The following is a 23,711-nucleotide window of genomic DNA, read 5'->3' on the forward strand; positions in this document are numbered from 1 at the left end:
CTTAAACTACATTCATTAATCTTAGCAAAAATGGTATCTGTCAGGTAGTGTTATAGTACTTCTTGCTTAGCTCACTGCTATAAGAAAACTATTAGGCCAGAATATAAGAATGGCCATCCTGACTTCATTGGAGGTCCATTGAGTCCAGTGTCCTGTCCTTGACTGTTGCCTGCGTACACACTTAAACAAAAATGGTGTGGGGAAAAGGATAAACATTCTTGTGTCGTCTTATTCCTCCTCTCCTTGCTGGAACTGAGTGGATCTTGTCACAGTGGGTGCATTTTATTGGTTTCTGAACTATTTTTGGTTTTGGCATCTGGAACTTCCTAAGGCAGTAAGTTTCATAATGTAATTACAAGTTATATGAAACCCTACCAGTACTGATGTATGATAAATTCTTGTGATCCTTCATGGCAGTTTTGGTCTTATACCAAGAATTCATATCATTGCAGTGAAAAGCAACCTTTATACATAGCTTTTATACACAATGTTGCAGCAGGCATACTCTTGCCCTAGGTACCATTGGCTCACGTTTACAGAGAATCTTGTGCATGAATAGTCCAATTAATGTTGCTTAGACAGGATTCATATCCTCTCTTTTAGATGTCTATAATGTACATCTGAGTGAGAAACTTCTCTGAATTTCCTTTACAGAAAATTAAAGGAACTAAGTACAGGAATTGTAGAGCATGATTAATCTCACCCATGTCAGACATTTACCTTTGAGAAGGATGAACTGAGTCTCAAAAGCGCTGATTTCTCTCTATTGCACAGAAAGAGCACAACTCAGCTATAGATTTCTATTCTGGACACTTTCGTGGTTGGTCAGATGAATATCGTTCTTAGGAAGGTCATTCACTAGGGAAGATGGAATATACATAATTCAGGGAAATAGCTGTGCTTTAAGAAATTATTTACCAAGTAATAGTCTGATAAAGTGTATTTTATTTGTTGTCCTTCCTTGGATGCCCTTTGAGCATGTGGTAGTTACATCCTTTGGGCACAAGCTAAGGTGCTTCTGCAGTAGGGAAAGACAGGGTAAAGAAATTGCAACCAATTAAATACTCTAATTTTTTTTTTTTTCCCTTAATGCCTGTCATTATAGTATAGCCACATGGGCTTTTGTCCATAATCTCAACAGACTCAGTATCTGTTGTGATGTATTTTATATGGACAGTAAAGGTGGTTCCCAGCATAGTGTCTCCAAAAAGGTTATCCAGAACACTTTGATTAATGCTATCTTGTCTATGTTTGGCAGCTATGAAGAGAGAACACCAAAAAAGCAGGGCAAGATGAAAAATCACTTGGCTCCTTTAACTAAAGCAAGGTGGAAGGTAAATGTTATCCTTGCAAACACATGGCATGCAGTGAGTTGGAGAAAAAGAGATGATCCCAGGGTCAGTGGAAGAAGAGAGTTGGGCCCTGCACCTGGGAGATAGTGAGCCTCAGCTTGTTCATGCCTTGGTGGTGTGCCTTTAGCTGAGAGCTTGCCATTTTACATCCATTCCAAAAATCTGATCTCCCTGATGGCTGAGGAATCTGTTGCTGCCATACTGCATGTTGGCACAAACATACAGCCTTGCAATAGATGGTGCCCTTTTCATGTCAAGTCTTTCTTGATCCTGATGCCAAATCCATAGTGTTTAATTCCACTCTATAATTGGAAATGATATTTTGATTTTTACTATTTTCCAGTGAAAAGATAAGAGGGGAGTATGGATCCAAGGAAATAAACCATCCTAGACCGAGCATTCATGAGCATCTAGCATTTGGCTTATTCTGTTTTTGCAGTTTCTGTAGCTAAGAGCAAATAACATTTAGTTTCTACTAGTGCTTTCTGGCATTCTGGCTTTCTTCAAAACAAACAAAAAAGGCATTCACGCCCATTTCTTGATTGTTCTGGCATTTCAGCATTCCTTCCCACAGAAGTATCAGGTGCCAGCATGAGATTTCAATACAGAAATTGTAAAGAAACTGTCAGAGTACCTTTTAAAGTTATTTAAGACCTATGCTTTGAACTTTGGATGTGGAGGTCAAGATCTAGGTCTTTGAGACCTACAGGAGATGTCAATATTCTACTTGCTAGCCTTTGGGAATAATTAAAGAAATGAGAGTGGGCAGGCCCCTTTTTCTCTTACTAATTTACAGTCATATCTTCCTTAAATTATTTGATCTACATTCCCTAAAATACAAAATTTGGAAATTCATGTTTTAGTTAACATGGGTGGTCAGTAGGTTGCTTTTTCTCTCTCCTCAGTGCAGACAGCTGCATTTACATCTGTGCAGGTCATTGAGACTCCTGTTGTAGTCAGTGAATGGAAATAAGGACTTCTCCAGCATTGTCTATGATGTCAGAGTGAAATGAATTCCCTTTAACAAGTGCCTATTTTCTCTTCTTTGACTGTAATGTAGTCTTGAACAAGGTCAAATGTATATATGTTACGTATTTACATTCCGTTAACTATCTGTACAGGAAACTATAACTTAAGATTGCTTCTCAGATGATTGAAATGCTATTTTATTGACTTACAAATTATTTTGTTCTTCACTGAAGGTTATCTTTGGTGTAGAACAGAAACATCAGCTGACACACCATCTCAAATGGGAAGTTCAAGATAAAAGGTAAAATGCAGCAAAAATGTCGACTGAAATCTGGGCAAAGTCCCAAGAAATAGCCAGTGACATTCCTACTCCTGTGAAAAGAGTTAGACTATTTTAAGAGTCACTCTTGTTGATTGATAGCACAGGGGTGTTCAGTCTGAAAGAGGACTTTTCAGCATGTTAAGTATGTCAGTGGCATTTATTATCTTGCATGCTTTGGTGTTTTCTGAAATCAATCTTTCGCACAACATGGTTAAATATTCTGTTACATCCTCAATATTCTTTGTGGTGCATTTGTCAAGCTAACAAATATCTGCCCATGTTTCTCACTTGAACAATGAAGGATAAAATGATTAAGAAATCATTCAAATTGTACTTAATTTGTAGTTAATGAAACTAATTTAAGTAGTGCAGTTCCCAAGTTGTAATAACCATAACCCCTTCCTGGTAGGGAACATTACCCTTTAGACACCACTACTGCAGGGGACTGACCCACACAGTTTGTATATTCCTTTAATGTCTTAGCAAAGAGAATAGTCCTGGAAGGTTACTCTCTTTGCTGTATTTGTGGTTTCAGCATGGTCTCTATGACAATCAAAATAATTAATTAAAAAAAAAAGGCAGCTTTATGCTACAAAGATTCTGTTTTCTCCTTGGAAATTCTACTCTGGTTTTGGAAAATATAGTTAAGAAATATGAAACAAAATTCTTTATACTAACAGAATGCATTACATATACTACTCAGTAGAAATTCTGTCAGAAGGAGATTCAAAGTACTTAACTAGTATGTATTCACAGATTGGACCAGTCAGTCCATCTTCAATCAAAAATTAAAAAAAGTTCTGCAGAGAACTTTTCTAATTCTTTTTCATGGAGTTGAGCTACAGAAATATGTGGAAATGTCCCACTCTTACTGCTTGAATTTTGCTTAACTCCATAGTGTATATATTCCATTGAGTATGAATTGAAGCAGCAAAATGCAGGAACTCAGCATAATTTCATGGAAGGATTTACTGGAATTAGAGCAGCAGAGAAGCCAGTGGATTGTTCCTACTTAGTTTTTCATTCCTATTAGAAAATCATAATATAGAACAATTCAGTTCTATAAAAAAAGTGCCTTGCAACATAAAATCTTTACAGAAAGAGTAGATCTTCTCTTTTAAATGAGAGTAACTTCAGAAAGGACACTCCATCTACAACTAAAGAAGTAAGAACATTCCTCTGTAGGTAGGGAAAGGGTCTGAGTTACATTTCACTTGATAGACTTTAGTGTAGATAGCCATCTATGCTACTTTGCCAAGTATGATGTGTTTTACAACCTGAAGCCTCCCTAACAAGAGAAAAATCTAACATATTATGTGCAAGGGTGAGCTGAAGTGTGACTCACCTAAGGCCACATAGTGACAGAGACGGGAATGAAATCCATGAGTTTTGAAAAAAGGTATAGGCCATGGTATCTGTGGCAGGTGAACTCATTCAGTAGCTGTATAACTTAACCAGATACTTTGCCTCGTAGCATCTGGCCTAGGATTCATCTAATTTCCTTGATGATTACTGGGATGAAATCAAGAGTCATTGGCAGTATCTTTTTATCCTATTTTTGGTAGACTGTTTTGTGCAGAGGAGACTTTATTCTTCAGGGGGAATATCTATGTTACTTAAGGAAAGTCAAAAGGCTGGGCAGTTGCACTAAGAAGACAAAGCACATGACTTGCAGACAGAGTCAGTCTGGAGGAGAGCTGTGCCTATAGGCACAGTGAGAAGGGCTCGAGTGGGGGGCATTGGGCAGGAAGCTGCTGCTTATCTCAGTCATGTTGCTCACTGGATTACAGGCTCTGCAAATCAAGCTGACTCAAATGAGAAATTGCCTGAAGTTGGGTAGTATGAAGTGGTAATGTGTATATGTAAAATTGTTAGACTCAATTTGCTTTGGTCAGAATTTATTTTTTAAAAAAATCAGTAGTTTTTACTCAAAGCTGATGTGAAGTTATTCCGAGTTCTCTTGAAAGTTTTGTACCTTCACTTGACCCCAAACATGCATTTGGCTATGAAGATGGCTTTGTAAAAAAGTATCCACATTTACTTAATTCATAGAGCCAAAGGGAAGTTTTGGAAGGACAGTTTAATTTTTGCTTGTCTTCCCAACTCGATCCTTACTAACACAAAGGTTTACAGTGATGCATGCAAACAGTATGGGCCATTGGAATAAAAGTCCCAGACTTTTGCTAATGTCAGTGGAAAGAAGCCATGTGCTCTGCAGGGCTGGAGTTGGCATTGATGGGGTACATGACTTCCCAAAGTGCTGAAGGGCTTCCCAAGCAGAGCCTGTACTTTCAAATCTTTGCCTTTGGTGATTAAATTCAACCTGGTATTACAGGAATGGAGACAATAACCATGCAAGGAGGAAAATAGATTTAAGAAAGGAGTGGGCACAAACCACAGCTGTAAATTCACAACCATATCAATTTTGATGTTTCAAGCCAAGCTGTAAGTGAATAGGCATTCTCGTGGCAGCTGCCCATACAGTCCTTGGTGGTTGTGTTTGAGAATTACTTCTGCAGACAGACACATAGACTAATGAACTTGGCTATCATCTTTTAAGAGCAGAGTTTTAGGTATGCAAAATCTCCTGGCAATGAAAATTACACCAGTGTTATTGAGTAGCTTAGGTTGGCTGAAGAGCCTTTCTGCTGCTTGGTACCACAGCCTTGCCTGTGCATAGAGAATCACTGGGCTAGGATAGGGACATATAAGCATTTATCTCAAGCTTTCTAACTGACAAGAGATGCTGAGCATCTCTAGGGCAGAAGTGCTCAGTACTGCCATATCAGAGCATTATGTGTTCATTGACTAGCTTGCTGTCAGGGTTGGGTTGTTCTTCCCTGCCCTGGGACCACCTGTTCTGAAGATCCTATAAACTTTAAGATAACATATCAGAAGTGTGGAGAGACGTCGCTGTAATATTATGGCATGCAGATTATTTTAGTCTGTTTAGTCTAATCCAAATCTGGTCTCTTGCAATTTATTGCACAGATTTGTACTGCATTTCTTTAAGTACTGATGGCAAAAGATGAAAAAAGTATATCTCTCTTACTGACCATAGTTGCAAGCTAGTGTACTGCAGTGCAAGGCAAGGAACAGTCTCATGCTCCAGGATTTGAGCTGAAAATCCTTTCACATCCAGAGTGATATTCAGACAGAACTTAAAAGTCTCAGTTAAAATTCTGGAGAAGCTCATATTTAATTCCCTTTCAGCCATGGCCAGCTATCAAGATAAGGGTATTGAAGGCTTTTTTTCATATTAAAATTTCCCAAGCACATCAATTTCAGCTTCAGTGACCTTTTTTCCACAGTATACTCTGAGGATTTTGATGTGTGTCTGAAATTGTAGCCCCATCACAAATGAAGATTTTTTTTTCTTTCTTTCCTGAAAGCATAGGAATCATTCCATCATACCTTCTAGAAAAAGGGGTGCCATGTTTTGGTTGATTTTTTTTTTTTTGGGTTGGTTGATTTTTTTTTTGTTTGATTTTATGATGTCATGTTTGTTTGGGTTTTTTGATTTCTTTTAGTTTTGTTTTTTTTACTATTGCCAATATAAATAGACAACTTTAAAGTACAAAGAAAGGGCTCGCAATGTTTTATAGGATCATAAATCACTGTATTTTCCGGGAGTAGGACAAAATCTTGGTTTTCTTTTGCCACTATCCATCCCAAAGGAGTTATTATTATCACAGTATCACAGTATATCAGAGGTTGGAAGGGACCTCAAGCAATCATCGAGTCCAACCCCACTGCCAGAGCAAGATCACTCAGGGTAGTCTGCACAGGAATGAATCCAGGTGGGTTTTGAAAGTCTTCAGAGAAGGAGATTCCACAATCCCCCTGGGCAGCCTTTTCCAGTGCTCTGTAACCCTCACTGTAAAGAAGTTCCTCCTCATGTTGAGGTGAAATCTTCTATGGTGGTTTTTTGATCAGAAACTTGCTGCTTTTTTTCTGTATCATGCTTGAGGGTACAGTTTAGGATTTGCCTACGAACTGAATCAAAGAGTACAGTATCATTATAATTTCCTTTGCTTACTGTTGAGGGCTCATCCCTGGAGATATTCAAGGTCAGGCTCAACAAAGGTCTGAGCAACCTGATCTAGTAGAGGATGGCCCTGGTCAGAGCAGGGGGATTGGACTAGCTGACCTTTGGAGGTCCCTTCCAACCCAAACCATTCTATGAATATTTTACACTTAGTTCTGCATATTGCACAATGAGAATGTTTAGCCTTACAGTGTAATCTGTCTCATAAGATGGGAAGACTTTACCCAGAATTTGCCTAGGTTTCTATTAAAAAAATCCCACTACAACAGTTTCAGAGTTAAAGGAAAATTAGTATGTAAGTAAAGAGCAATTATACAACAGAACACAACCCAAGTCCACCAGGTGCTTGCTATTCTCATTACAGAAAGCAAGAACAATGTATCTCCATATGACCTTGCATAAATGTTTTCATTAAAGTACCCTGGGCAAAATTTGAGGACATGTTCTTTTTTTCACTGAAATCAATAGTGAAAATCTCAGAGGCACCTCCAGTCCTAGTATTTCCATCCCACCTTTCCCCACCTCAGAACTCATTCACCAATTTGGGCAGATACACAGCTATGTCGATACCTTTCCATCTCAGTGACACATCAGCATTCTGGTTAGTGTTAATGACCATGACCATCCACTACCACTGCTATAGACAATTTTCACTGGAGCTCATTTAATTAAAGATGAGATACTCCTTACAGGTTGTCAGAGATTTAGGGACTGGTCTTCCCTGAAAGGCACAGAAAAACTCCTGTCATTCATATGAGTTCTTTTAAGGGATATTTTTCTTTTTTCAGTGAAGGCTGTCACAGCTGGGAAACAGTAATTAGGCTAGAATGATGGTACCAAAGGGTTTTTTTTTGTCCCCTTTCTGGACACTGAAAAAAGCAACATATCTCTTTCATACTTCTGCAAGGTTTCTTTAACTCATGAAACCCTCACTGGGAGTAAAATCTCTAAAATTATTTCAAAGTCTTGTGTAGATAATCAAGTATTTCTGTTATGCAGCTATTATCATATTAATAGGTGCTATATGCAGTATGATGATGCTGAGGTATTTTTCTAATATAAAAATGCTATGAATGTCCAACCTCAATCATTATTGGTGTTTTATAAGATCCAGATCTGGAGGAATTTTAGTTTGCTTGTAATGCTTGAAGGTTTATTATTTATTGATTGGCTTCTTAAGTTAGATAGCCTCTGTACCTCAGCTTTCTGTATCAGACTGTGTTGATTAGTGTTTTCTATAAAGATTTGACATAAGTTAGTGTCATGTTGGCAGAGAGGTGGGTAGCATATGTAGTGAGTTATCAGTATACATTTTAGCTGTTGACAGTGACAGAAGCAAGCTGACATTAACACATCATGATAAGTGATGCTGCTATTGCAAGCATCACTTTTATCATCAACTACACAAAATACTGACCTAGGACTCTGACTTGATGTTATAATAAATTTAGCATGTATTAGCATACATATCACATCAACTTCTTCATGACATATTCCTGGACAAGTGTATGACTATTATATGTTATTTCAGTTTGCTTGTTAGCATTGCTCTTAACATCTCTTTCAGAAGGCAATAATCTAATATTTACCTGTGTGCCCTTTTTTGTGTTGTTGTTGTTTAAATGATAGATATAACATTTATTGGTTTGGATATGAAAAGCTTGTAGATAATATTTTCTTATAAAAGATTGTCATACAATTAAATTCATGGCCATTCATTCAAGATGCTATGAACAGACTCAATATCATTTAAGGCTTGTTCCTCTTTCAAAGAGCTTTAAAGATGATTCCAACAAAGTTAAATGTCTGGGAAAAACAGATTTTTCTACTGAAAATGGACTGGTGGTACTGCTTATGTAATGACTGACAAAATGTGCTAATAATTTGATTGTAATTTCAAATTAACTAAAGGATGTTAAATTCTGAATGTGAATGACCACTGTCAAAAGAGTAGGATGATTTAACAGGGGTGTTCCGAAAAAAAATCGCACTGCAAACTGCATAACCCTCTGAAATACAGGGATTTGATAGGAATGTAACTGGCACAGATGGATTCCCACAGTTAGATAGTGGGAACCTGAGCTGTAAGGATTTGGCTTGTGCAAGACCATGATGACTTACCACTCTAGATCTCGCTGGAATTCGTTTGGCTGTGGATTTTTATCATGCTTTCGCCATGTATGTACTGTGGAAGGATAAAGTAAACACAGAGCTTTCTCTAGAGCATAAGCACTATAGGAATGCAAGACATTTGGACAGAAAAGGTATTTTGTGGGAGCTGAGAGGTGCTTGCTGGAACCTGTGAGTCATTCAGGGTGGAACTGCAATGGCTTTTAGTCCAGCATTTCCTTTGCAATATTTAGTACTCTGGGGTGTCTTGCAATCCCTAAGCAGTGCAGCGTGCATGCCCCTTCTACAGTTTGTGGGGCCATGTTTAATGGAAAGAATGCAAATGCCTCCCACCATGCTTCACACCAGCTGGATGGGAGCCGCTTTGATGCGGAGGCTCAGTCCTTTGGTTAGCCTAGCTGTGCTGGTTTTGTTACATTAATTGATGTGTTAACATAATTAGCCTGAGCTTTGCACAGTGGCTGACCCAGATTGGTCCAGGGCTCCTGAGATCAGGAACTTAAGATGGGGTCACTCAGATCTATCTCAGTAATCACCCAAGAAAATTATCACCCCAAACCATGGTAGGGAGCTGCCTCAGGGAGCCACCATGAAAAGCCAGCTGCAGCAAAGAGCCTAAACCTCAGCCCTTTAAAACAAGAAGCATCTGACATGGGGCCACAAGGAAGCAGCTCACCTTGTTCAGCATTCTCAGTTGTGGTTCCTTCCAGATTTAGGCCTGTAAAGTAGATATCAGTTTCTTAGGAGAATGAGACTATAAAATACTGCAGTGGTGGATCAACCGGAGTGCTTAGTCTTGTCTCAGGCTGTAGCTGATAGTTGACACCTAAAGAAAAGTGTGAGAAAGGGGCAAGTGTGATGAACTGCCCTCAGAGCTCTTCATTTGCAGAAGAATTACAATACCTTAGGGTTAGACACAGGGTATGTGAGTGACTTTCTCATAACGAAAGTCTTTTATGCTGTTTAAAGAACTGAATATTCTCTGGGCCATAGTGGGTGAGCTAAATTATAATCTTTATTCCTATGTCCTGATGATCAGCAAGTCCTTAGATGTTGCTGCATTGCTCTAAATATTAATAATTTACATGGATGCTTTTGTAGAATTTCTATGTTTTTTTAAATGAATCACTCTGTTCTTTCTTCATACTAAGTTAGTTTTTGGTCCTATTTTGCCTTTTTTTGACTGTTCTTATGTTTTTCCTTTTTTTTTTTTCTTGAATGATTACATTTTTCTCAAAAAGTATTAAGAACCTTTTAATGGTTCTTAAAATATTCAACATTCTGATCATAATTTAGTGGAGTGAAAGTCTTTTGCATTTGATGGCAAGAACTAACAGAAAGCCAATATTTAATGACTTTTTTGTGCACCCTTTGAGACATCTTTGCATATTCCTCCAAAATATTGTGCCTTTATTTTTATTTTATATTTATTTTTTCAATAATCATAATTTTATAATGAAAAAAAAAAGTCCAGGGAAAGGGCATCCACAGCTTCTCCGGGCAGCTTGTTTCTATGTATCACCATCCTTATAGTGAAGAATTGCTTCCTTATAGATATAAGGAAGCAATCCAAATCTACCCTCTTTCAGTTTAAAACCATTAGCCCTTGCCCTATGGTTACATGCCCTTGTAAAAAGTCAGTCTCCAGCTTTCTTGTCAGACCACTTTTGCTACTGGAAGGCTACTGAAAGGCGTCCTTGGAGGAGAGGTTGAATGATTGTGTGTGATCAGTTAACACATGCAAATGAGTTATCTTTTTGTTAGTGGAGATATATTCTCACACTGTCCAGGAAGAAGTAATGAGGCTACTTAAATAAATTCATTTTCTTAACAGTCATATTTTTATTTTGCAGTTGCAGATGTCCGTAGATGGTTTGTTCACGATCCGTGCCTCCACTGACAGATAATAACCTTTTAAAATAGGCTCACAGTCATGTGCATACACTTCAAGAGAGATAAAGTGAGGTTTGGATGAGAAAAGCAACTTCTGAAGTGTGCCACTTAGGTAATTATGAGGGCTAAAACAAGCTGATCACTTAGGATTTTTCTTTTGTGTGATATGGCATGATTCTTCTGGTACTGTGTTTAATCAGCCTTCATGGAGTGAACTATATTTTTAAGTGGGCAGGTGCAAACATATTACAGCATGCGGGTTTTTTGTGGGGTTTTTTGTTGTTGTTGTTGTTGTTGGTTGGTTGGGTTTTTTAATGCAACCTCAAAAAGTTCATGAGAACTGTCTCAAAATCTAATTTTTTCCCAGGTAAACATTATAACCTCTAGACTTTCGTATAAGAAAAGCCTAACGTATTTTAAGAGGACAAGTAAATAGTCCTATGACATAGCAATTTGCAAAAGCAAATCCCAAATTCTTGACACTTCACCTACACCCACTCCTGTCTTTCTCCTGACTTTCATTTTACAAACACAGTTTTTACAGTAAGCATGCCAAAAGCCTCTGAATGCTCTAATGAATGTTTGAGGTTCTCTTAAACCAGAAGGAAAGGGTCATGAATAGAAGTATTTTGTAGTAGACTAGGAGCTCTGAAGAAGACCTGATTTTGATTTTTGTAGCAAAAATCCTGAGTAACCCTTTTTTTTTGCTGTTGAATTCTGCCAAGAACAGCTATAGGTCAGTGCAGCCTTAAATCTTGTGTTTAGGTATTGTTAGTAAAAGGCCAGACAAAAATGCTTGCCAATTCCTTCTAATCTATTTGTGGCCACATGCATTCCGCAAATGTGTTATTTTGGAGGAAGAATAAAGGCTGATGACAATCCTTCAGTCAGCTCTTCCTCTCTATCCTTCTGGCTTCCTTGTGAGCTTCAGGTGCTGCAGAAAGTCTCAGCTGCTTGCTGGAGAAGTGTTGATGCTAGTGAGTGCTGCAGAACAAAAGGTATCCTCTCAAAGCTGCCTAAAGCTGCTTGCTCACTCCTCTAATCCTTCACCCAATGCCTTATCTTCAACATTTTTTTCTGTTGCTTCCACAGCCCTGGGATGTCATATCACCATTGTAGCATTCAGTGACTGGATTTGACATTTCTGACATGAAAAAACTTAATTGGAAGGGAAGTTTCAACCTTTGGCTAGGCTACTTTTTTTTTTCTTTAATGCCAATGGAGGGAGACATCTTTCAAAGCTTATGCTGAAAAACACGTCTGAGAAAGACAACTGAAAATAATCTGGTAGCTGGTGCATTCTATAGGAAATACGGAGTTTCCATCTTGTCCTTTGAAGAGAAGTATATTCAAAACCAGTTCTGTCTCTCTGTCCTGGTGTTTCCACTAGCCAGTCCATTCTGGATTCAAGGAAACTTCCAGATGAAAAGTAAAAGCCATTATGTTTAGTTAGAAGGTTTTGTTCAAGGAAACTGACTGTTTTATGTGGAAGAAAATAAAAAAATCATGGTCCTCCTCAACCTAATAAATGAAGGAAATTTTACCAGCTACTACTATGTTCAGTAATTTCCTAGAAGGTTGTTTTCTTGGAAGCAGATGAAAAAGAAGGATTTGGTACAGGAGAGCTTTTTGGTTACTTCCAAGAATAACTTGTTCCATTTATTTAACTTTCAAACTCTTTTCTCTGTGCTAATTTCTGGATGGTTAACAAGACCTGATAGGGCAGGGCAGGGCAGATGCAAAATCAGAGATTGGAGCTGTAAGACATATACTACATGAGGTAGCTACTTTTTATTTGGTGAAATGTATGTCATTTATCACATTTCCCTTAAAAGTCAGAGAACAAGCGTTTCAGAGAAGTGGACTGATCCTGTGGGTACAACTGCCTTGTGCTTTTCATGAGTGTCTGGGCTCTTCTGTCGACTTGTAGTCTCTGCTGCAATCAAAACCTCAGCTAGAAAATGTTTCAAGACTAAGCTTCTAATCACTTTTTTTTCCCCCCTGATGGAACAGGTGCAGTCAGTAGGAACATAAAATTTAACACAGAAATAGTACAGCAATACCCTTCTCTTAAAAACTGAGTTATGACAATTTTTAAATAACTTAAAGCTTTGGTAGGAAGAGTGCATAAATAAAATTACATTGGCTTGCCAATACATTGCTGTTGTGAAGGTGTTAATGGATGATAATGGATGACTAATAGGTTTAGGGGTTTTCAAATTTTATTTTATTTCTTTTTAGAGACTAGATGTGCTTCTGTATTATGTAAAACTGAGAAGCTGTTCAGAAAACACTGACTATAAAGCGTTCAGATTGAATGATGCCTTGGGCATATGGATGTGAGAGCGTTATTACAAATGTTTGGGGCTTCTTAATATTGTTCACAGGACTTATATAATCTCTGAGGTGAAAAATCCTGGCAAGAGTTATTTGCTAAAACATAAGAAGGAGTTTTATTAAGTCTAAATCTGGTTTTTATCTGTAAATCTTCTGCTTTGTCAAACAGTGGATAAAAAATAGTAGATGGGTTATAGGATCTTTCCTGTTGAATTTAAATGAAGGATATATATTTTTTGTATGATTTAATGATCCCTGCTCTTGGAAATTAAAACTTTGACTAATATCTCAAAGCAAAAAAATGGTAACTGAAGCACTTTAAAGGCTAAAAACTTATATTAACCTCCTGATATTATAATTTCAATTGAAATCTTAATTTCCAAATGAAACTTGTTTTTCTGGAGGTGGATGAAAAATAACAATACAGTTTCTGTTCCTAGCAAATTGTGCACAGGTAATATTGTTTTCCAGAGTTTTGAAGTGAACTCTAACCCAGAGTTGTCTCTTTTTGAAATCTGTACATTGTAACAGCTGGGAGCATGATGATAAAGGGTACTGCTCTACTGCTCATAATGGCAAAATAAGGCTTAATTGAAATTCAAGATATATTTCTTCCCTTTTCAAAGTATTTCAAGTATTTCTCAGTGAAGAATGGTCCACAGAGAGAAAAAAAATCAGCATTGCTTCTGAGAAGGAGAAAATATGACCTCTTACTCTGTTTGACAATGACATCAAGCTGCACGGTGCAGTGGACTCACTTGAGGGAAGGGATGCCATCCAGAAGGATCTTGTCAGGCTAGAGAAGTGGGCCAGTGACAACTGCATGAGGTTCAACAAGTCACAAGGCAGGGTCCTGCAGAGTTCAGGGTTCAGGCCGATCCCAGTTGCAAATACAAGGTGGGTGCAGAGTGGGTTGAGAGTACTCTGAAGGAAGAGATTTGATGTATTGATTGATGAGAAGCTCAACATGAGCAGGCAGTGTACTCATGCAGCCCAGAAGGCAAATTTTATCCTAGGTTGCATCAAGAGGAATATGGCCAGCAGGTCAAGAGAGGTGATTGTGGCCCTTTACTCTGCTCTTGTAAGACTTCACCTTGAATACTGCATGCAGTACTGATGTCCCCAGCATAAGAAGGACACAGAGCTGTTGGAGTGAGTCCAGCGGAGGGTCACAAAGATGATCCACGAGCTGGAACACCTCTGCTGAGGATAGGCTGAGGGAGCTGTTCAGCCTAGAAAAGAGAAGACTCTGGGAGGACCTTATAGCTGCCTTCCAATACCTGAAGTGATCCTACAGAAAGGTTGGAGAGGGACTTTTCATAAGGGTGTCTAGCCACAGGACAAGGGGAAATGGTTTTAAGATGAGGGGGGGAGTAGGTTTAGACTGGATCTTAGGAAGACATTCTTCAGTATGAGGGTGGTGGGACACTGGAACAGGCTGCCCAGGGAGTGTGTGGCTGCCTTCTCCCTGTGCGTGTTCAAGGCCAGGCTGGATGACGCCTTGAGCAGCTGAGTCTAGTAGCAAGCAGCTGGTAACTCTGCTCTTAGATGACTGCAGTTATATGCCACTAAAGCCTCTTTGAAAGGCTCCAGAGCTTTGGAATCTAAAATCTACAGTTTGAAGAAGAGGATGTACAGTTTGGAGAAGAGGATGTCTTTAGTGCAAGATAACCTTGACTAAACTGCTGGACAGGAGAAAAGGAAGAATACATCCCATGTGGCATTAGTTAAGTTATGTTAGTTAATGCAGAACTTTAGGGTAAACAGTTCTCCATGATGATGAAGGTAGATCAAAGACCTATAATACGGAATATGCTAGAATTACTGTTAGTGTCAAACTTCTTATAGCCTTTCCATGCTTCAGGGGGACCTATAAGAAAGAAGAGGACAATCTTTCCAGCAAGGCATGCTGCAATAGGGCAAGAGGTAATGGTTTTAAACTAAAAAAATCAGATTTAAACTAGACATAAGGGAGATTTTTTTTTGACAGTGAGGTTGCTGAAACACTGACACAGGTTGCCTAGAGAGGGGATAGAAGCCCTATCCCTGAAAATATTCAAATTCAGTTTTGACTGGGCTCTGAGCAACCTCATCTAGTTAAAATGTCCTTGCTTATTGCAGGGTAGTTGGACTAAACTGCTTTAAAATGTCCATGGCAACTCACATTATTCTATGATTCAACGGAATAATGCCATGTGGATGTAGGATATCTGGGAATATATGCTGAAGATGTTGTTGTTACTTATGGACTCTCAGAATATTTTAGTATAGACAAGGTTATAGGCACTTATTTATGGCTGCACAGGAAGATTGATTCAAAGTGTGGATTTCTGCTTGCAGGCTGCCCAGATTTGTTGGCTAAAGAAATTATGTTTATTCTTGGTACAAAATGTACAGTCTGTTGTGAAAAATCCACTCCTATTATTTCTCCTACACTCAAAAGTATCTGAGGAATGGTACATGACTGTATTAAGCTGAATGAATATGCCAGAATGCAAAACTCAAAATATTTTTTTTTGTTGAGGAGACAAAGTCAAGTTGGTAAAACGGCAATTCTTCACACAAACACTTTTGTTGGAAAAAATAAAATTACTTAATTGGTGTAGCTATTCTTCCAAATAGATAAAGTTGTATGAGAATGACCCTGTCACTGAAATATGCAGTATTTTTGACATCTGGGAAAACTCAAGTTAAATTTTCAAAGACAGCTGCTTTTTAATAATTAGGCACAGAGGAGAAAATGAGATTCTGAGTTTATCATCCTGCCCTCCTGTGAATGTGCAGAAGAAGCCAACAGCCATTCAGATTTACCTTTTTGTTTGTTAGTAGCTGAGTGCCAGAATAATTACCCTTTGCAGCCAACATTCTTCTGGGCCCACACAGACCTACTCAGAAAATAGCTCATTAAAAGGACCTCTGAAAATCCCTGCTGAGAAGGGGAAAAATATGACCTCTTCTTCAGTTTTATCACACACATTTCTTCACTGCTTTTCAACATTCATCTTCTATTTATTTCCCTACTGTGCTCTACATACGACAGGCAGGAGCTTGGGGAGAGAAAGAGGCATTTGAATTACCAGCCCACTGAGTTTTATTAGCAGAGGACAGGTAAGAATGCTTGTAAATGGGCTTGTATTGATTATTTGTTAAATCCCTTGCACAAATTACTCTCAAGGGCGGTGTGGCTTCTGATAGGAAGCCTATTGCTGATTCTACAGGATGAAAGAATTAATTTCTTAATTGTTAAAATACCAACTGCCTCCTCCTATGGTTGGGTAAGAAGATGAAAACTTAATGTCTGAGATGTTCAAAATACTCTGTGTATTCCTAATGTACTGTTCATGATAACTCTGCTCTCTTCCCTATGAAAAGGAGATGAGGGATCTGGGCTAGCTGATATTATAAGACTTTCACTGTTATATGCTGGAATGGCAGCAGAAAAAATTGCCAGCAGATAAACTGTAATTCCTCAGTCTGGTGATGTAAGAGTGGATAAAGACTCAGGTTTTAATCTGTACCTCATTGAATCTATCTCCTTTTTTAAAGTACTTCCCCCCCCCCCCCCCCCCCAATTGATCAAAAGAGCAGATTTTTGGAAAATCATATTTGAGAATGTGTCATGAACAGCTAGTGAGCTCTAAAACATGAAAGATATGCTATCTTTGACATCTTTGATCTGCAGGTGCCAGGTGCACAGCCTTTGACAATTTAAGCTGTATAACTCTGTGTGTATCTTTTTATCCTTCAGATCCCTACTCCAAAAATAATATAGCTCCTTAATGAGACAAATGCCCAGACACAAGATGTTGCAGTTTGGTAGAAGAAGTATCTTTTGAAAATGTTATGCTTCAAAGACTTAAAAGAAACAAAAGTGAAAAGTTTTAGAAGAATAATGGAAGAGTCTGAATGCAGGAGACAATATAGTCTGTGCTGCCAAAAAGACACATCAGACTTTTCTTTCCCTCTGTCAGATCAATTATTTTTTAAATGAAATGTTACTTTCTAATTAAACCAAACTCAGCCAAAATGTTGAAACACTCAAAATCCTTTTCTTTTAAAATGAAAAAAAAAAATATAAAAAAACTTATCTGAAAAAGCTATCAAAAAAATTAAACATTTGACATTGTTTAGCTGAGGACAGACAGAATATGAGAGGAAATGGGAGGAAAAAGAAACTTTCAGGAATCCAAAAACAGTCAAAATGAATGTGGAGATAGCTGTCAGTGGAGAGCATGTATATATGGTAACTACAGGATGTGTGTGAGTAACAGCATCTTTCTGCTTTTTGGAGTTTTCATGAAAGCAAGTGGAATTGCTTGTTTGCATCGGGGGGGATCAAGCCTATTTACCTGAGGATCTATTTACTTGAGGCAGAAAGAATGGGCACATTCAAGTTATCCAAAGAAAATGTAAGTCTCTGGGTGAGGAGAGACCTCCTGATGTTTGAAATTGTCTGGTATCCTTTCCTAGAAAGACATGGTTTTGTTTGCTGGAAGTGAGAATGAATTTGAGCCTGAACCTACAGGCTTGAGGAGAAATGTTTTAGATTAAGTGCAAAAATACCAAGTGACCATGCTATAAAGGGCCATGATCATTCATTTCTTGGATGATAAGGGTGTTCACGCCCTATATTGAAGAGTTTTGGGTAGAGTTATACCTGGGGAAACAGAGAGTGGCTGCTAGTGCTCTGAGACACTGCTGCAGCACTCCTGCTAACTGCCACTTTGCAGTGATGCACGGAGAGCTCCAGCATCAAGCATAGTGTCATCAGAGTCCATGGGGCTTGCTTTTAGCCCACTTGGAATTATTTTTCTGTGTTTGCTAACCATTCACTTGTTCCTTCTTCATTGGCCAGCAAATTCTGTGCCATATCCAATTTCTGTGGTGTTTGATATGCTTTTTACATGCTGGATACTGGCTCTTTACTTCCTCTGTTGTCCTTAACATCAGCACACAAGGCTGTATTCATGTAGGGAGTAATAACTGATTATAAATGTTTTATGCTTGTAGCCCTAAGGCACTTATATGCACTTTGAAGGCTTCTGCTGTTATTTTGTGCTTGTATTTCTGGAGGCATCTGTTAAAATCTCCTGGTTTTCTTCAACAGCCTTCAAGCTATGGTTTTCTGATAATATGACATGTTTTATTAGCAATATATATATATATCTATATCTCCTTTTTTTGGGAGTCACTCAAAAGTTATTTTGCTGTATAAAAAGAGTAGTCCATTAGAGGACACATGCAAGGATACATATAGACACAGATGTGATGCTGGGCACTACCTACTCGCTTGCAACAATATCATTTCTCTGTTACTAAGCTTGCTTTGCAGTGCATCTTTGAAAGAAGAGCAACTTGCCTGTGGTGGCAGCACCTTGTGGGCTTGATTCTCCTGCAGTGGTAAGGCAACACTGGCAGAGCTCAGTGGTGTTGTGAATAAACCTCATCTAATGCAAACCCTTAGCTTCATGGGGAGAGCTGGTTTGGCTGAAATCTCTTTGGCCCTCAACCACTCAGACATCTCAAGGGCAAAATGCCAATGAGTAGTACAGTAAAATTGATGTTCCTTGCTGACATCATAGAGTCATAGAATAGTGGGGGTTGGAAGGGACTTCTGGAGATTATCTGGTCCAACCTTTCTGCTAACATAGGTACACTTAGATCAGGTTGCAATCATCCCACAGGACTGATCCCTCAGCTCTGACAGATACAAGTAGGGATTTATTTATATTCCCAGTGCTTGATTTGAAAATTACACCTGTTTACTGATAGGTGCAAATTTGCAAGAAGAAAATGAGGGGAATTATGTCATACACATTAATGATACTGCACTCCAGGACTGCTGTGAGGATGACAGCAGTATGATGGGACTCTCAGGGCTGAAATTGCAAGGAACTTTTACAAGTGAAAGAATAAATTCAAGTTAGCTTTCAATTTCTCACTGAGTAATTGAGATGAAGTTGTTCAAAAGAGGACTGGAAAACTGGAATCTGTTGTGCCTTGCTGCTGCTATAGTAAGTTGACTAAGCACTTTGCAGCCTTTTCCTTGGGCCAGAAGTCTCACAGTGTTGTATAAACATATATGATGTGTATCATTGTAGGTGAATGTCTCTGTAAACACAAGTATAGATACTCCTAAGTCCTATGACCTTGTAAGGACCTACATTTAGGTGCAGATATTTTTATGTATCTATAGGCACTGGACTTGATCTGAACTCCCCCCTTTTCCATGGGTTCTTCTGGCCACTAATGTATTTGACAAGAGGGCTGTGTGAATGTTAAACAACATCACTTTTGTTGTGGTTTTAAGATGGCAATCTTGGCCATACTACAAAAATCCTGTGCAAAATCAACTCCAATATTTTGTGTCCTTTCTGATGAATCCCCACAGTAAAATAAATGCAGGACAGACAGAAGGAAATCATGATTATCTATTGAGGGAGTAGCTGAAGGCAGTCTGGATGTGAGGCTGCTTAGCTGGGGGTTTGTGCATGAGAAGAGAAGCTTGGAATGTTACAACAGAAGTGTTTTTAGCTTGGAAGGTGTTATTCCTCGAAGGTTTAGGAGACTGGAACAAACAGAGGTTTTAAGAGTGTCAGCAATTCCAAAATATGATTTAGAGTCTAATATTTTATGACCATTCAGTCAAACTGCACTTAATTAAATCAATTAAATATAACACAGAAGGTAGTTTGCTCTGCTGTTGCAAAGGAAGAAATTGAAGGTTATCTTTACTCACACTTCATGTTTAGCTGCCTATGTGTAGACTAGTGTGAAAATGCAGTTGCAGTTGTATAATGTCTGCTGGGCTAAAGAGCTAATTAAAATTATTGTTGAAAAGCAACACTTCAGCTGAATGAGCTCTTGCATTTTGAATAATAGATCACATTTTTTTTTAACATTTATTCATTTGCTCTTCCTAGTGCTTTACTCATATTAATTTTCAAAAGACATTTGTCTGCATGTGCATTTTAATGCATGCTGCTGTACTGAAGAAAGGTGATTCAATGGACACATCCCATGAAACCACAGCTGTTGGTAGGAATTTTAACAAACTTAGCTGGGCTGTAATTTCGTCCTGCACTTTTGGAGTGGATTTAGCTTTTTTCCCTGAAGTTTCACAGGTATGAAGTGAGTGTTCAGATGATCATCTTCTGCTGTTTGCAAAAGGTTTTAGATAAGACAGGGCTCATATTACATAATAAACAGCTTTAGGTTACTGTGATAGCTGTATTAAGTCAGGATATGAAGATATGATGGATTATTATGTTTTATTAACTGGTAATTAAATCTATAGTAGACTAGTCTTTTTCCCTGTCTTGAGAAGGAGACAATATCTCTTTGTGATTAGACTCCAGTCTGAACACAGAAAAAGAGTTTAAGGAGAGGATATGCAACATGGGCTATGTTTTTGGGTGGCCTTTCTCCCTGGCTTGGGTGAGTGATGTTAGCTGTGCTCTCTCTTTCTGTTAGAGCTATGTTTACCACACAGGAGTTGTGGGCATGTGAATTTGTACTCTGACCAAAACAGCATTCAGTCAACATGTTTCTGTATTACAATGCACATCTTTGTTACCTTATTGTTCTATTATTTATGCATCATCTTTTATTCTTTAAATAAATGAATAAACAGCCTCAAAAGGAAGTGCTTGGTGTTTCGAGAGTGAGGTTTTCTAAGGGTGTTGTTTTATTAGTGAAATTACTTACATTAGCAAATCATTGGAAAAAGTGGTAATATGAAACAGCATATTCAATTTCACTTTAGCAATCTGTATTCCAGAAGGAAATCCTGAGAAGCAATCACTGACAATGGGACCTGAATTTAAATTACAAAATAGGCAGCATGCTGAATTCATAGAACATGTGTAAGATTAAATGGAAGTGTTAATTTGTTTTCATAAGGTAACTAAGACAATAAAAATGTTCTATACAAGTAAGGACTGTAGAAGCTGTGGTAATGAAAACAATAATGAATATAATTTAACTTACTATCCCCAGGGCAGTTGTAAATTGATAGCATTAATTATGTAACAAACCTGTTTGTAAATTGAAAACACAGGAAGTCATGGAAGTCATCTAGAATCAGTTTCTCCTTTTGAAGCTGTTTGACAATGTATTACACAGAAGCCTACAGCTCCCAGTAGATATTCAAATGTTATTTATATTAAACTCTGTAATTTATATTTTTCAAAAAACTAAGTAACATGAGAGAAGGTAACTAAAAACAATTAATTATTTCACTGTGAATAAAGTTGATTGTATAATATAAACCAGATTTCATTAGTTTTAACTTGATATTCCATATAGTATTTTTCTGTAACTGTAACACTATTGATTCAAATGAATTACAGCAGCAAGGAATGTATCCCATTGAAATCCTTCTGCTGTTATTATTGAATCTAGAGAAAAGACTTCAAGAAATTTTCATATATATATTTTAAACTTAAGGTTATTTTGCTGTTAGTTACCTCTGCATGTCAGAGTGGACTTCAATAGATATAAGTAAAAGTCTATCGTGCTAATTTCTTTCAGTTTTTCAAGGCTAGAAACATCAGCCAGAGAAATATAGTAAACTAGATGAATATATGAAAAAGATAAAAAAAAAAAAGGAAATGATGTAATGCTTCCTTCTACTTCACATTGTCCAATGAATATTTAAAATACAAAATGTGAAGGTATTTTTACTTATTTTTACTTATTTTTGGTTTGGCTTGGAAATGCCACTCATCACTGGACTCCACTCAGACACCGAGCCATGGACTGCAGCTCTTTGAGAGCAAGCAACTGGCCACTTCCTTATCCACTGTGTGGTCCATGCATCAAATCCATGCCTCTCCAATATAAAGGATGGAGGCTGTGTTCTTGGCTGCATTGTAGGGACTGGCAGTTGCTTGCTAGTAGGGGCATCCTTGAGTAGTGATACTCTTCTGAGTTGTTACCAGGAGCAAGGACTGTTTATTCTGCCATCTATTAATAATTAAAAATTGTGCTGCTGCTTTATCAAAAGCAATGATCAGACTCAAGTGCCTTGGCTGCTGAGATAAGGACAAAGCTGTTTTTTTTTCTCCCTCACATGAAAGAGCCCCTGGTGTGGTAGAGCAGTTATCAGCCACCCTTTTGGTACTAATTCAGGACAAACATCACGTGCTCTGGTGCTTGGACACTGTGTGAAGTGGAGGGGGGAACCTGCACCCTTGCAGTGTGCACCCCTGCTTGGGTAGCAAGCCTGCAGTGTAACACAAACTACTTGTGTGAGTTTATGAATATAAAGGCCTTATTTCAGAACCAAGATGGTTGTCATTTATTCAGGTTTTTCACTTTCAAGCATCAAAACACCTCATTCTTTCAGAATTAGAGGTGGACACATGGGCATTCATTCTGGATGTGCCTGAGGGAGCAGAGCTCTTTTCCTAAATTGCTTCTGGCTTACCCAAGCCCTCCAGGAGACAGCTGTCAGTGGAAGTAACTAATATTTGCTTAGATTTTTTAAAAACTGGAAATTTGTTCCTATCTTTTTAATGGCCCAGTACTGAGTCACATGAATGTATTCCATAGTTCCACTCTGTTCCATAATTGCTATTTACTTATGGAAGCAAAGTGTGGAGAAGCATAGTGAGAGCTGTAGCTCTCCAATTTGTTTCACTTTAAACCAAAGCAACGGTATGGTTTTTCTGTATGAGTCAATACAGTTCAAGGCTCTGCATACCAGATTTCATTGAAAACACAATTAACTGTCATAAGCTTTAAATCAGATGATTAAACAAGGGGAACTCCGTACATTCCATTGTTTGGAATGAGAAAGAATTTTTTTTTTTTTACACTAATAAATAGTGGGAAAGTCAGCATGTCAGATGCAGTGGTTTTGGATGTGATTCCTTCTATTTATCTTGCCAAGGCCTTTGCACTTTCTCTCCCTGGCAAAGCAACTGAGAGTTTTACCATGGTGTAGATTTCTTTTTTTCCTCTCCAGTATCTCCTGTGAGGGACATGAAAGTGATGGGAGACCACTGTGATAAAACAGAATGTTTAGGTGGAATTGCCTTCTCATTTCTCCTCAGTGTTCAGGCCACACGTACAAAGTCCTAGAGAGGATGTAAGGTGGGGGAGGAAGGAACGAGCAGAGGGACTCACCATTAGCTGGTATATGTGGCTGAATGGCACAAAGAAAACAGGAGAAGACCTTTTCCTTGAATAAGAATTCATCCCAGATGTTTTTCATAATTAGCTGCATTTGCATAAGAAAATGTAAACACGTTTTGCTTTCTTTTCTAAAGTTTTTTTCCAATTTAAGTTGTAAAAGCAAATACTCTAGAGGTTATAATATGTCCAGATAAAGTGGTATCATTACATTGTTTGATAAAGTGGAGTTAAACAAAGATAAAAACAGTCTTGAAATTGATTGAACATGGTTTTCTGATTCTGGCACAGGAAATTGAAAGAATAACAAATTATTGAATAGATTGTTTCCTGTCTGCTGTGCCACATCCCTACAATATACAGTATGGTTGATGAGTGTAACAAAGACAGTATTCTGTCAGTTAAATACCTTAATATACAATGACTTGACAAAACACCCCTGATGATAGGTGTAGTTAATAATAGGCTCATAAAACAGATTAATTAATGTCATTTCAACTCTGACAAAAATAATCTTTATTTC

At 38.0% G+C, this 23,711-nt stretch overlaps 1 protein-coding gene across 1 annotated transcript in view; it reads left to right on the forward strand.

Moving 5' to 3' along the window:
• MLIP (muscular LMNA interacting protein) overlaps positions 1 to 23,711 on the forward strand; it is a 99,728-nt gene that overhangs the window by 18,823 nt on the left and 57,194 nt on the right. The window lies entirely within an intron of this gene.

This window comes from Indicator indicator, chromosome 9, assembly GCF_027791375.1.
Source record: "Indicator indicator isolate 239-I01 chromosome 9, UM_Iind_1.1, whole genome shotgun sequence".
In the NCBI taxonomy this organism is placed as follows: Eukaryota; Metazoa; Chordata; class Aves; order Piciformes; family Indicatoridae; genus Indicator; species Indicator indicator.